Source organism: Hibiscus syriacus, unplaced genomic scaffold (genome assembly GCF_006381635.1).
Source record: "Hibiscus syriacus cultivar Baekdansim isolate YM2019G1 unplaced genomic scaffold, ASM638163v2 tig00110956_pilon, whole genome shotgun sequence".
In the NCBI taxonomy this organism is placed as follows: Eukaryota; Viridiplantae; Streptophyta; class Magnoliopsida; order Malvales; family Malvaceae; genus Hibiscus; species Hibiscus syriacus.
Window position 1 is genome coordinate 397,396 of NW_024062932.1, and position 11,254 is coordinate 408,649.

The following is an 11,254-nucleotide window of genomic DNA, read 5'->3' on the forward strand; positions in this document are numbered from 1 at the left end:
TAGGTTACAAACCCCGGCATAGCCCCACCCACAAACACACACAAGCCATCTTTTACCCAACTTGTCTTGTCCTGCAAATATGCATTCAGAATGGGATGAGAAGAGCCACAGAAGATTTCCCCTCACCTAACCTCTGATTTCAGATTCCATCAAAACCTATATTCTAGGGTTTGCAATTTCTTAAAACTTCCCTTTCTCATTACTCAAATTACTTTGCTTTGTGTGGCGTCTGCGCTAGTTGTAGCATCGTTTAAGAAGAATATTATATGGTATTAAAAGAATTTTGAATTTTCACCTGCAATTTTCATTCCCCTTTGTTCTGGTATTTCCCGCTTCTGGGTTTTCTTCAAAATAGGAAATTATTTCTTCTTTCACGGGAAATATTTGCTTCTTTTTCTACATTGTGTTTAAATCCCTCTTCTCTATTTGGGATAGCAAAATCTACTGAACCTGAAGGTAGATCTGAATCTGATACAAATTTGTTCAAGATCCGCACTTTTTTCCTGTTCTGGCCACAACTAACAAATCCCATTTACCGTCCCACCAATGTAATTGTTCCCATGAAGGGTCAGCCAGACCCTGGTTAAGCATTATAATGCTTGTTGTTTTTACTGCAACCTTAGGCTGTCGGATTGCCGGTGATCGCCGCGGTGTCTTCACTGTTTCAGCTCCGATGGAGTCAAGCAGGGCCCTAATCCAACCCCCACCAACCCCAATTTTTAACTCCACTTTGCTTAAGTTTGCATCTGTTGATTTAGGTGAAGAAAAATTCAAGCTTGAAACAAAACAGTTGTTGGAAAGAGACTTTGCTAATCTAGGACGGCATAAGAACTTTGCAACTTCGAGGAGGTTCGGTCGTCCTGATGTCAATTCCAGAAACAATAATGGGTTATCGGTAATGCTCAGGTCCCCCAAATTTTATCGGTATTGGTTAGATTTTAGGAGGAATTTACAGCTTTAGGCAAGAAAAAAGATGTTTCAGCCTGATATCATTATGGATTTAGTTAGATAAGTGAAGGTTCCCATTGATATCCACCATGGTTTAATGAGCTCTGATAAGAAGTACAAATCTTGTGCTTTTGTGGGGGAATAGTGGGATATTATTGAAAAGTGATTATGGGGCATTGATTGATGGCCATTAGGTTGTGATTAGATTCAATAATGCTAGAACCGAGAAGTTTGAAAAGAATGTGGGAGCAAAAACAAGTATTTCCTTTGTAAATGGCAATATACTGCATCTTTGTGCTAGGAAGGAAGGTTGTTTTTGCCATCCCTATGGAGGGGATGTTCCGTTGATTATGTACATTTGCCAACCGGTTCATTTCATGGACTATTTGGTCTGCAATTCGTCTCAAAAGGCACCTTTATTGATTACAGATCCACGTTTCGATATCTTATGTGCTAGCATAGTGAAGTATTATTCGGGCAAACGATTCGTGGAGGTGTCAGGGAAGGCATTGGAACAATGGGGGTCTACTCATGATGGTTCTATGTTCCATTACTCTTCTGGAATGCAAGCTGTTATGCTAGCATTAGGAATTTGTGACAAAGTTAGTGTATTTGGCTTTGACAAATCAACTTCTGCCAAGCATCATTATCATACTAATCAGAAGTCCGAGCTACGGTTGTGTAGACACACTTTTTAGACCGGGTATATATATATATCATATATATTAAACTAACATTTTTTTCTTCCGTGCAGCCCAAGCCCGTGTACAAACATAGCTACCCACCTCCTCAGCGCCGCATCCACAGCCGCGTCCTTCGCTCAGTCAACCCAACAGCAAAGCCCCATTTTCCGGCGACGTGTGAAACACCAACACCAATAGAAAACCAACAATAAACTCAGAGTTTCATTCGAATCCAAATTACTAAAAATAGAGTTCACGAGCATTATAAATATACATGTAATCCATACTGTATGGGGAGGAAGAAGAATAGCAAACACAATCGCAACATCATCGAGAGCCAAACCACCACAAAACCATTCGGAAAATCCGAAACCAAGCAAAAAAGAAACACAAAAATACGAAAACTCTACCGTAGATCCACAGACTTTGAGGTGTTTCTAGACAAGACGAAGCTCGGGTTCGTATTGAAAAGCGCATCGAAAGGTGACTCTTTTTCTAATCGCCGGCCAGCGACGGTCGAAACGGCGGGCCCTGCATTAGAGTTGGACTCCGACTGGAGCGTTGGAGAGATTTCTCTCCATCTCTCTCTCATCCCCTCTCTCTTCCATGGTGAAACTGAAGCAAATGAGTGAAATAAGGCCCATTTTTGGGCTTATATACAACGCACAAAACGGCGTTGTTTTGAGGTGGGCTACGTTTGTAATTTCGCGTAAGGGTAAATGGACCTCAAGGTCCCTCATTCTTTGTAACTTTATTTTCTAGCCACCTACCGAACCTTTGTTTTATTTTATATTGAGCATTAATTTTCCAGTACTTACATTTTAGTCCTTTAATTTTTCCCTTTCTTTTCTTTTGGTTTGGACTTATATTTTCTTTATAATTTTATTTTAGTCCTAATCACGTCTATGGTATTTAATTGGAAAATTTTTCAATAGAATTCTTTTCTCCAAATTTTGATCTTATTCCTCACTTTGTTTACGTTTTTAGTGAGTATTTATTTAAATTCATGTTCATTTAAGTCAAGTTTATTTATTTTTATTACTGCATCACGAGGACATGTTCAAAATGCTTTTTAGATCCTTGCGTCTAGTTTAGGATTTGCTCTGCTTTAGAGATGTGAGGTCATTGTCTTTTCATTGTGCTTTGTGTCAAGTCAATTTTATTTATTTTTAGACATTTATATACCCTATATTAGGCTATTATTATATACCTTGCGTGTAGTATATAGCATGTTATGAATAAGCAAGATTTTTTTTATATTTTAGACATGTGCATCTCATACCAATATATATATATATGTTTGTTGTTTTCTAGTGTGTATACATATGTACATCATAGATAAAAGTCTTTTAGGTACTTGCATTTGTAATTTATTTTGATTTCTTTCTCCTTTTCACTTTTATTTTATTTCATTTCCTTTTTTTTATTTTTTTACTAGATCTTATTTATATTTATTTATTTTATTATTATTATGTTAATATTTTTACCTTTTTTCATATTCTTTTTTTTATTTCACAATCTAACAATATTTTTGACTTTTAGAGGTATGTTTTAATCAATCGAAGGTAAATAATACGAATCGAATACTTTTAAATTTTAATTTAAATTTGAATTTTCGCAACTAAGACAACTGGTAAATTAATTGGTACCGAAAGGGCGGTTCAAGGGTGCTAATCCTTCCTTGACCGTAACCGACTCTCGAACCCAACACATTTCTGGTAAAACGCAAATCAGGTAAGACATAGGGTATCCGATCAACCCATTTATTTTAAAATAAATGATCGGTGGCGACTCCAATCCACATTTTCAAAGTCGAAGCCCGATTCCGGGGCCCAAACCGAAAGACGGTTACGACAGCTTGGCGACTCCGCTGGGGATGGTAAGTGAGTCAGGCCAGAATTAACTTTCCGTTGTCTTTTTATGCGAAAATTGTAAATTGTAAATTTAAATTTATTTATTCGATTCCAATTATTTACCTTTGATTATTTTTCAAATAAATAGTTGTACTAACGTTTGTTCAATGATTTCAGATTTTTCAAAATTTTCATCTTTGGCTCTATACCCGAGCTCCAAACCCTTTTAAGTGGGGGTGAAAGCGACGCATTCGTGTGAATTTATTCACCGCATATGCCTAGCAAGTAGCCTTCGGGATTCATATACCTTATGTCTTCGTGTGAATTTATTCACCGTGCGGGCATAAGGGAATGTCTCCTCTCGAGTTTAACTTAGTCCACACAAGCCTGTGATGGGTTTAGGACTAAGGGTCTGGCAAGCCCAAGGGGGCACCAGCAAGGAGAACTCGAGTACCGTTTTTAGAACCTAAACCAGGAGAGTACATGGAATTAGAGCCCACCCCAAAACCTCATTCCAAACCCTATGCTGCTTTTATTTCTTTCTTTATTTTCTGTTCAAAGCATGCGAACTAGACAAATATGCGGCTAGGATTTGTTTGAAATTAGCATGCGGGATAAAAATCATGTCTGTGTAGGAATATTAAGCATGTTCGGGTAGATTATCATGTGGGGTAAGACTTTTCATTTTCATCATTTTTTTATTATTATCATCATTATCTCACAAACTTTTTTTTTCCTCCTTTCATTTTTATTCTTTGGCATTTTTTTTATTATCATTCGCATCATTTAAAACGAGGTGTTGATCCACCAAAAATGTGTTTGTTAAACATAAATAATCTGCATTAATGGACAAAGGAGTTATAATACAAAGAGACAAAAAGCTCAGAAGTCCAACCGTGATCAAAGAATACTCAGAGGCAAGGGTTGCAGGGGCAAGACGAGGAAATGGTTACTGACCTGGGGAGTCCTTTCAAAAATTACGAGAACAAGATGGTGAAACCCTAGCTAAGCCGGAGACCATCATTGATGAATTCCAAAAACAAGTCGACAAACTTCGGATGGAGGGTTCCAATGGCACTTTCGTTTGGAACGAGCTCGGCATAGAGTGAAGGCCGGAGATGCAGTCATTCGAGACCTTTTTTGGGGCAAACAACTTATCACCTGCACAAGTTTAGCCAAAGGAACCGGAATGGTTCGACATGATATTCAACCGGTGAAAAAGCGGAAGACGAATCAACTTTCTAGAGGCTGTGCAGGATCTATACCATCAAAAAAAGTTTTTTGTCTCTTCAGACGTAACATTTTTGTCCCCAATAAGGATTATTCAGAATAATAGGCACATTTTTCGGATCAATGCCTCGAACATTTCATGCATCATACATTCAGACATGTTGTGCATTTTGTTACTTTTCTTTACATTCGCATTATGATTCCTTTTTTTTCATTGCATTCACATGTCTCATCAAAAATGAGAACATTCCGATCCTATGACATATAAGGAGCTTTACCAACAGTTGTTTGATGCACACGTGGTGTCCATGAAGCACCGTACCCCAGGTAGTATGATGAGAACGCTCATTGCGAAAATCATAGCGGAGTCCCAGGGCGCACTATCGAGAATTACTCCACCATCAAGAGAATCATACAGAAAATACGTAACAAGAATCGGATCGACTTCAACAACTTGGGGGCATCCAAGTGAGGCATATCATTTCACCATTTGAGCCATTCTGTTTGAATTTGTTTTTTCATTCTTTTCTCAAGTTTTTGCAAGGACTTTTAAATAAATTTATGTTGCTTTAATGATGGCGAGCAATAAATCACATTTGCAAACTTGCAATTCTTTGAATATCATTTGAATTAAGAAACTCTGTTAATGGTTTAAAGTTACGGATCTTTGACAAAATAACATGATTTAAAACAAGGACTTTGACCTTATCCAGAATATACCCTCAAACACCGTACCCTGCTCTTGTAATTAACCAATATACCCTTTTCCTTTCATAAGGTACGGACAACATGGGGCATCATTTGCATATGACAATTACTATGTTTTTTATTTAAGACGTTCAATGACGATGATGATCTTTTCAAATGAAAGAGTCGAGTAGGTGAATCCAGTTTAGGTAAGTTGCTTGAAAAATTGAACTCTAAAGATGAGATTCCTTGACTTTCAAGAACACCTAGGTTATAACAGGTTCTTCTTGACAATCTTAAGAAATTAAATCCGTAAAAACTGAGCCATTCCGCTAAGGCAATTGGTTATAGAGGAAACTTGAAAGCCCTGGCCTTATGAGTAGATTACGTTCAAACCATGACATTGCTCGGACACTTGGCAATTCGGTGTTTGCTCCACTGCTCTTGTCAGGCTGAAGACTCTGTGATGAGATGAACCCTTCAGTTAACTTGATAACTGTGATTATAATATTAAGCTGTCCCTCTAAAGCAATTGGTTAAACGCCCCGGCTTTATGGATTCAGCTAGCGACAAATTAAATCAAATTTATCTAAGCAAGAAATTTTCGGTAAAATGGACTAAGGGAGTTAAGGAACACCTGTTATAGTCGACTACACACGAGCACTCAAGAATTTCATTTTTAGACCGATATTTTTCGCACTGCCTTTGTCGGAAGATCCTACAAAGCTTGAACAAATGGAAGATTTCAGAGGACCGAAATAAAATGTCTAGTAATTGGTCATTCTAGTTGCGTCATTATGTCCGCACCCAAATGAAATGCCAAAGCATATTTCGATATTTAAAAAAATGACATTTTGGGTTACCAAAACCTTAGAAAGGAGGCCAACCTAAAGCCAACTCATCCATTTGAACATTTGTCAAAGATTTGTAACTCTGAAAGCATTAAAAGAGCTCTTGATTCCTTTGATATTTTTTGAACTCACATTTACAATTTGATTCAATTGCGAACAATATTTTACAACAGTTTCATCATGTCTCTCTCCTAAAACAAGAAAATGAGAAAAACATTTTCAAACAGAACAATCTATATAGGAAATGTCTGTAAAGCCCAAGCTCGAGAAGCAAATGGGGCACGATCGATTCCATGGACCAGATTGGCAGACAAAGCACGAAGAGATAACACATAATTCATTCATGTTGCATGCATCTTAGACATACTTAGGTGCATCACATTCCTCATTTTAGCATACATGATTTTTGCAGCTTTTAGAGTCGAGGATACTTGATTCGTAAGCGTCTTTAAAGAACGATGGTGGTTGCTTAGCTCGGCAGCAAGAAGCTACACTTCGACTAACTCGACAGATTGAAAATTTTCTCTCGAACTCACAATTTGCTCGAGAGTAAATTTCAACTTCACAACGAAGGATATTGGACTTCAGACAACGCAAGTTCAACTTCACGACGAAGGGACCGCTGCTTGTCAAAAACAACTTCCCAATTTCAGAGCCAATTTCAACTTCACAACGAAGGATATTGGACTCCAGACAACGCAAGTTCAACTTCACGACGAAGGGACCACTGGTTGTCAATAAACATTTCTCAATTTCAGAGCCAATTTCAACTTCACAACGAAGGATATTGGACTCCAGACAACGTAAGTTCAACTTCACGACGAAGGGACCGCTGGTTGTCAATAAACATTTCTCAATTTCAGAGCCAATTTCAACTTCACAACGAAGGATATTGGACTCCAGACAACGCAAGTTCAACTTCACGACGAAGGGACCGCTGGTTGTCAATAAATATTTCCCAATTTCAGAGCCAATTTCGACTTCACAGCGAAGGATATTGGACTCCTGACAACGCAAGTTCAACTTCACGACGAAGGGACCGCTGGTTGTCAATAAACAACTTCCCAATTTCAGAGCCAATTTCAAATTCCCAGCGAATGATATTGGACTCAAGACAACGCAAGTTCAACTTCACGACGAAGGGACCGCTGGTTGTCAACAAACAACTTCTCAATTTCAGAGCCAATTTCAACTTCACAACGAAGGATATTGGACTTCAGACAACGCAAGTTCAACTTCACGACGAAGGGACCGCTGGTTGTCAACAAACAACTTCTCAATTTTAGAGCCAATTTCAACTTCACAACGAAGGATATTGGACTCCAGACAACGCAAGTTCAACTTCACGACGAAGGGACCGCTGGTTGTCAACAAACAATTTCCCAGTTCCAGAGCCAATTACAACTTCACGGCGGAGGATATTGGACTTAGAACAATACAACTTACTTGGATTTCAACTTCACGACGAAGGATATCCAATTCCAGGCTCAGCTTAACGACGAAGGGTCACCCGCGGTTTTCAACTTCATGACGAAGGGAATCGTGCACACAAGCAGCATCAATCTCTAGATTGGATTTCAACTTCACGACGAGGGATATCCAACTCAAAGAAGGAGTGTCTGCTAACAAAAGACCTTTGAGTTCGACTACGCTCAGCTCAATGGCACATCATTTGCAGCATAGCTTAAGTCGAGAAGGGCTATCTGCCAAAGACCCCCGAGTTCGATTACACTCAGCTTCGAGGGTATATCATTTGCAGCATAACTTAAGTCTAGAAGGGTTATCTGCCAACCAAAGACCTTCGAGTTCGACTACGCTCAACTCTAAGGCACAACATTTGCAACATAGCTCAAGGCAAGAAGGGCTATCTGTCAATAATATTATCGAGTTCGATTCCATTCAGCTCGATGACACGTCATTCACTATTGTCCGTCTGCAATCGAGGCTTTCAAGTCGAGAATAAGACTCGGGTTAGCCGTGCCTTAGTGGCAAGAAACCGCGTTCCGACATCATAGCTTAAATCAAGAAAAGCTATTTGTCAACGAAGACTTTTCGAGTTCAATTTCATTCAACTCGAGGGCCTATCAACCACATGGTGGAGTAAATGAACTACTTTCCAGTTGAATTTTTAACCAATGTCTTTAAACCAAGAAGAGGACCAATGTTGACAATTTGGCAATAAGAAGTCACATTCTGATTCAAATTTCGAACTGCGGCTTCAATTCCATATCATTTCAAGATGGACTCGACTTTGCGACGAATGAGTCACCCGCAACTCAATTCAACAGGGAGTTCTTTTTAATTGAGTCAATTTTCAACTCCACCAAATAAAAAGTGTGTCTTTTAATCTTTGCCCTATCCCCGTTACACGACTATGGGCAAAGAGGGGCAGCTGTAGACACACTTTTTAGACCGGGTATATATATATCATATATATTAAACTAACATTTTTTCTTCCGTGCAGCCCAAGCCCGTGTACAAACATAGCTACCCACCTCCTCAGCGCCGCATCCACAGCCGCGTCCTTCGCTCAGTCAACCCAACAGCAAAGCCCCATTTTCCGGCGACGTGTGAAACACCAACACCAATAGAAAACCAACAATAAACTCAGAGTTTCATTCGAATCCAAATTACTAAAAATAGAGTTCACGAGCATTATAAATATACATGTAATCCATACTGTATGGGGAGGAAGAAGAATAGCAAACACAATCGCAACATCATCGAGAGCCAAACCACCACAAAACCATTCGGAAAATCCGAAACCAAGCAAAAAGAAACACAAAAATACGAAAACTCTACCGTAGATCCACAGACTTTGAGGTGTTTCTAGACAAGACGAAGCTCGGGTTCGTATTGAAAAGCGCATCGAAAGGTGACTCTTTTTCTAATCGCCGGCCAGCGACGGTCGAAACGGCGGGCCCTGCATTAGAGTTGGACTCCGACTGGAGCGTTGGAGAGATTTCTCTCCATCTCTCTCTCATCCCCTCTCTCTTCCATGGTGAAACTGAAGCAAATGAGTGAAATAAGGCCCATTTTTGGGCTTATATACAACGCACAAAACGGCGTTGTTTTGAGGTGGGCTACGTTTGTAATTTCGCGTAAGGGTAAATGGACCTCAAGGTCCCTCATTCTTTGTAACTTTATTTTCTAGCCACCTACCGAACCTTTGCTTTATTTTATATTGAGCATTAATTTTCCAGTACTTACATTTTAGTCCTTTAATTTTTCCCTTTCTTTTCTTTTGGTTTGGACTTACATTTTCTTTATAATTTTATTTTAGTCCTAATCACGTCTATGGTATTTAATTGGAAAATTTTTCAATAGAATTCTTTTCTCCAAATTTTGATCTTATTCCTCACTTTGTTTACGTTTTTAGTGAGTATTTATTTAAATTCATGTTCATTTAAGTCAAGTTTATTTATTTTTATTACTGCATCACGAGGACATGTTCAAAATGCTTTTTAGATCCTTGCGTCTAGTTTAGGATTTGCTCTGCTTTAGAGATGTGAGGTCACTGTCTTTTCATTGTGCTTTGTGTCAAGTCAATTTTATTTATTTTTAGACATTTATATACCCTATATTAGGCTATTATTATATACCTTGCGTGTAGTATATAGCATGTTATGAATAAGCAAGATTTTTTTTATATTTTAGACATGTGCATCTCATACCAATATATATATATATATGTTTGTTGTTTTCTAGTGTGTATACATATGTACATCATAGATAAAAGTCTTTTAGGTACTTGCATTTGTAATTTATTTTGATTTCTTTCTCCTTTTCACTTTTATTTTATTTCATTTCCTTTTTTTTATTTTTTTACTAGATCTTATTTATATTTATTTATTTTATTATTATTATGTTAATATTTTTACCTTTTTTCATATTCTTTTTTTTATTTCACAATCTAACAATATTTTTGACTTTTAGAGGTATGTTTTAATCAATCGAAGGTAAATAATACGAATCGAATACTTTTAAATTTTAATTTAAATTTGAATTTTCGCAACTAAGACAACTGGTAAATTAATTGGTACCGAAAGGGCGGTTCAAGGGTGCTAATCCTTCCTTGACCGTAACCGACTCCCGAACCCAACACATTTCTGGTAAAACGCAAATCAGGTAAGACATAGGGTATCCGATCAACCCATTTATTTTAAAATAAATGATCGGTGGCGACTCCAATCCACATTTTCAAGTCGAAGCCCGATTCCGGGGCCCAAACCGAAAGACGGTTACGACAGGTTGCATGACTATGAAGCAGAGTATGCGTTCTATCACGATCTGGTTAAGAATCCGCAGGCAATACCGTTCATTTCAGATAAGTTCCGGTTCCCTCCTGTGGTGATCTATTGATGATTTCGTCTGCACTACTATATGTTTTGGATATGTACATGTTCCCTCCTGTGACCTATCAATCTTGTACTTATTTCTTTTGGTCCGCCAGGTTAAATTGTTGTATTCGTGTTGTATCAGCTAGTTTTCCACCAAGATTGTCAACAGGAAACGCTATTAATTGCTGAAGATCTCTGTTTCATATCATGTCCCTAACTACCGAAGGTAGTTTAGGGTCATTTTCAAGTGTAAAATTGGACCTAAGAAGATGAAGTTATGAGATTTTTCATTTGTTGAAACTGATCTTCGCCATTTTGAAAGCTTATATATGCTATTTCCATTTTCGAATTCAATTGAGAAAGCAACGGAAGTAACCATGTATGTACATTGAAAAATTTCACCTTAATCACTTGATCTACAGCTTCTAGCTTTTAATTGTACAGCTATGTTTTTCGTGTTCAATATGAGTTTTTCGCATGCCTTGCTTCTAGATCAACTGCCTTTGATCATGTTCTCTCTGTTGCATATAACTAATGATTGCTAGTTTATTCGTAGCGTGATTTTCTGGACCTTAATTTTTCTGTTTAACCAAGGAACTCTGATTGAGACTTAGCTTTGAAAAGACTTGTCATGACGAGCCTTTTCCTTATTTTATCTGTGC

The 11,254-nt window shown here is 38.0% G+C and overlaps 1 pseudogene; it reads left to right on the plus strand.

Annotated features, from left to right (window-relative positions):
- Nucleotides 1–319: 319 nt before the first annotated feature.
- LOC120148307 lies at nt 320–10,827 on the plus strand (annotated as a pseudogene).
- The last annotated feature ends 427 nt before the right edge of the window (nt 10,828–11,254 follow it).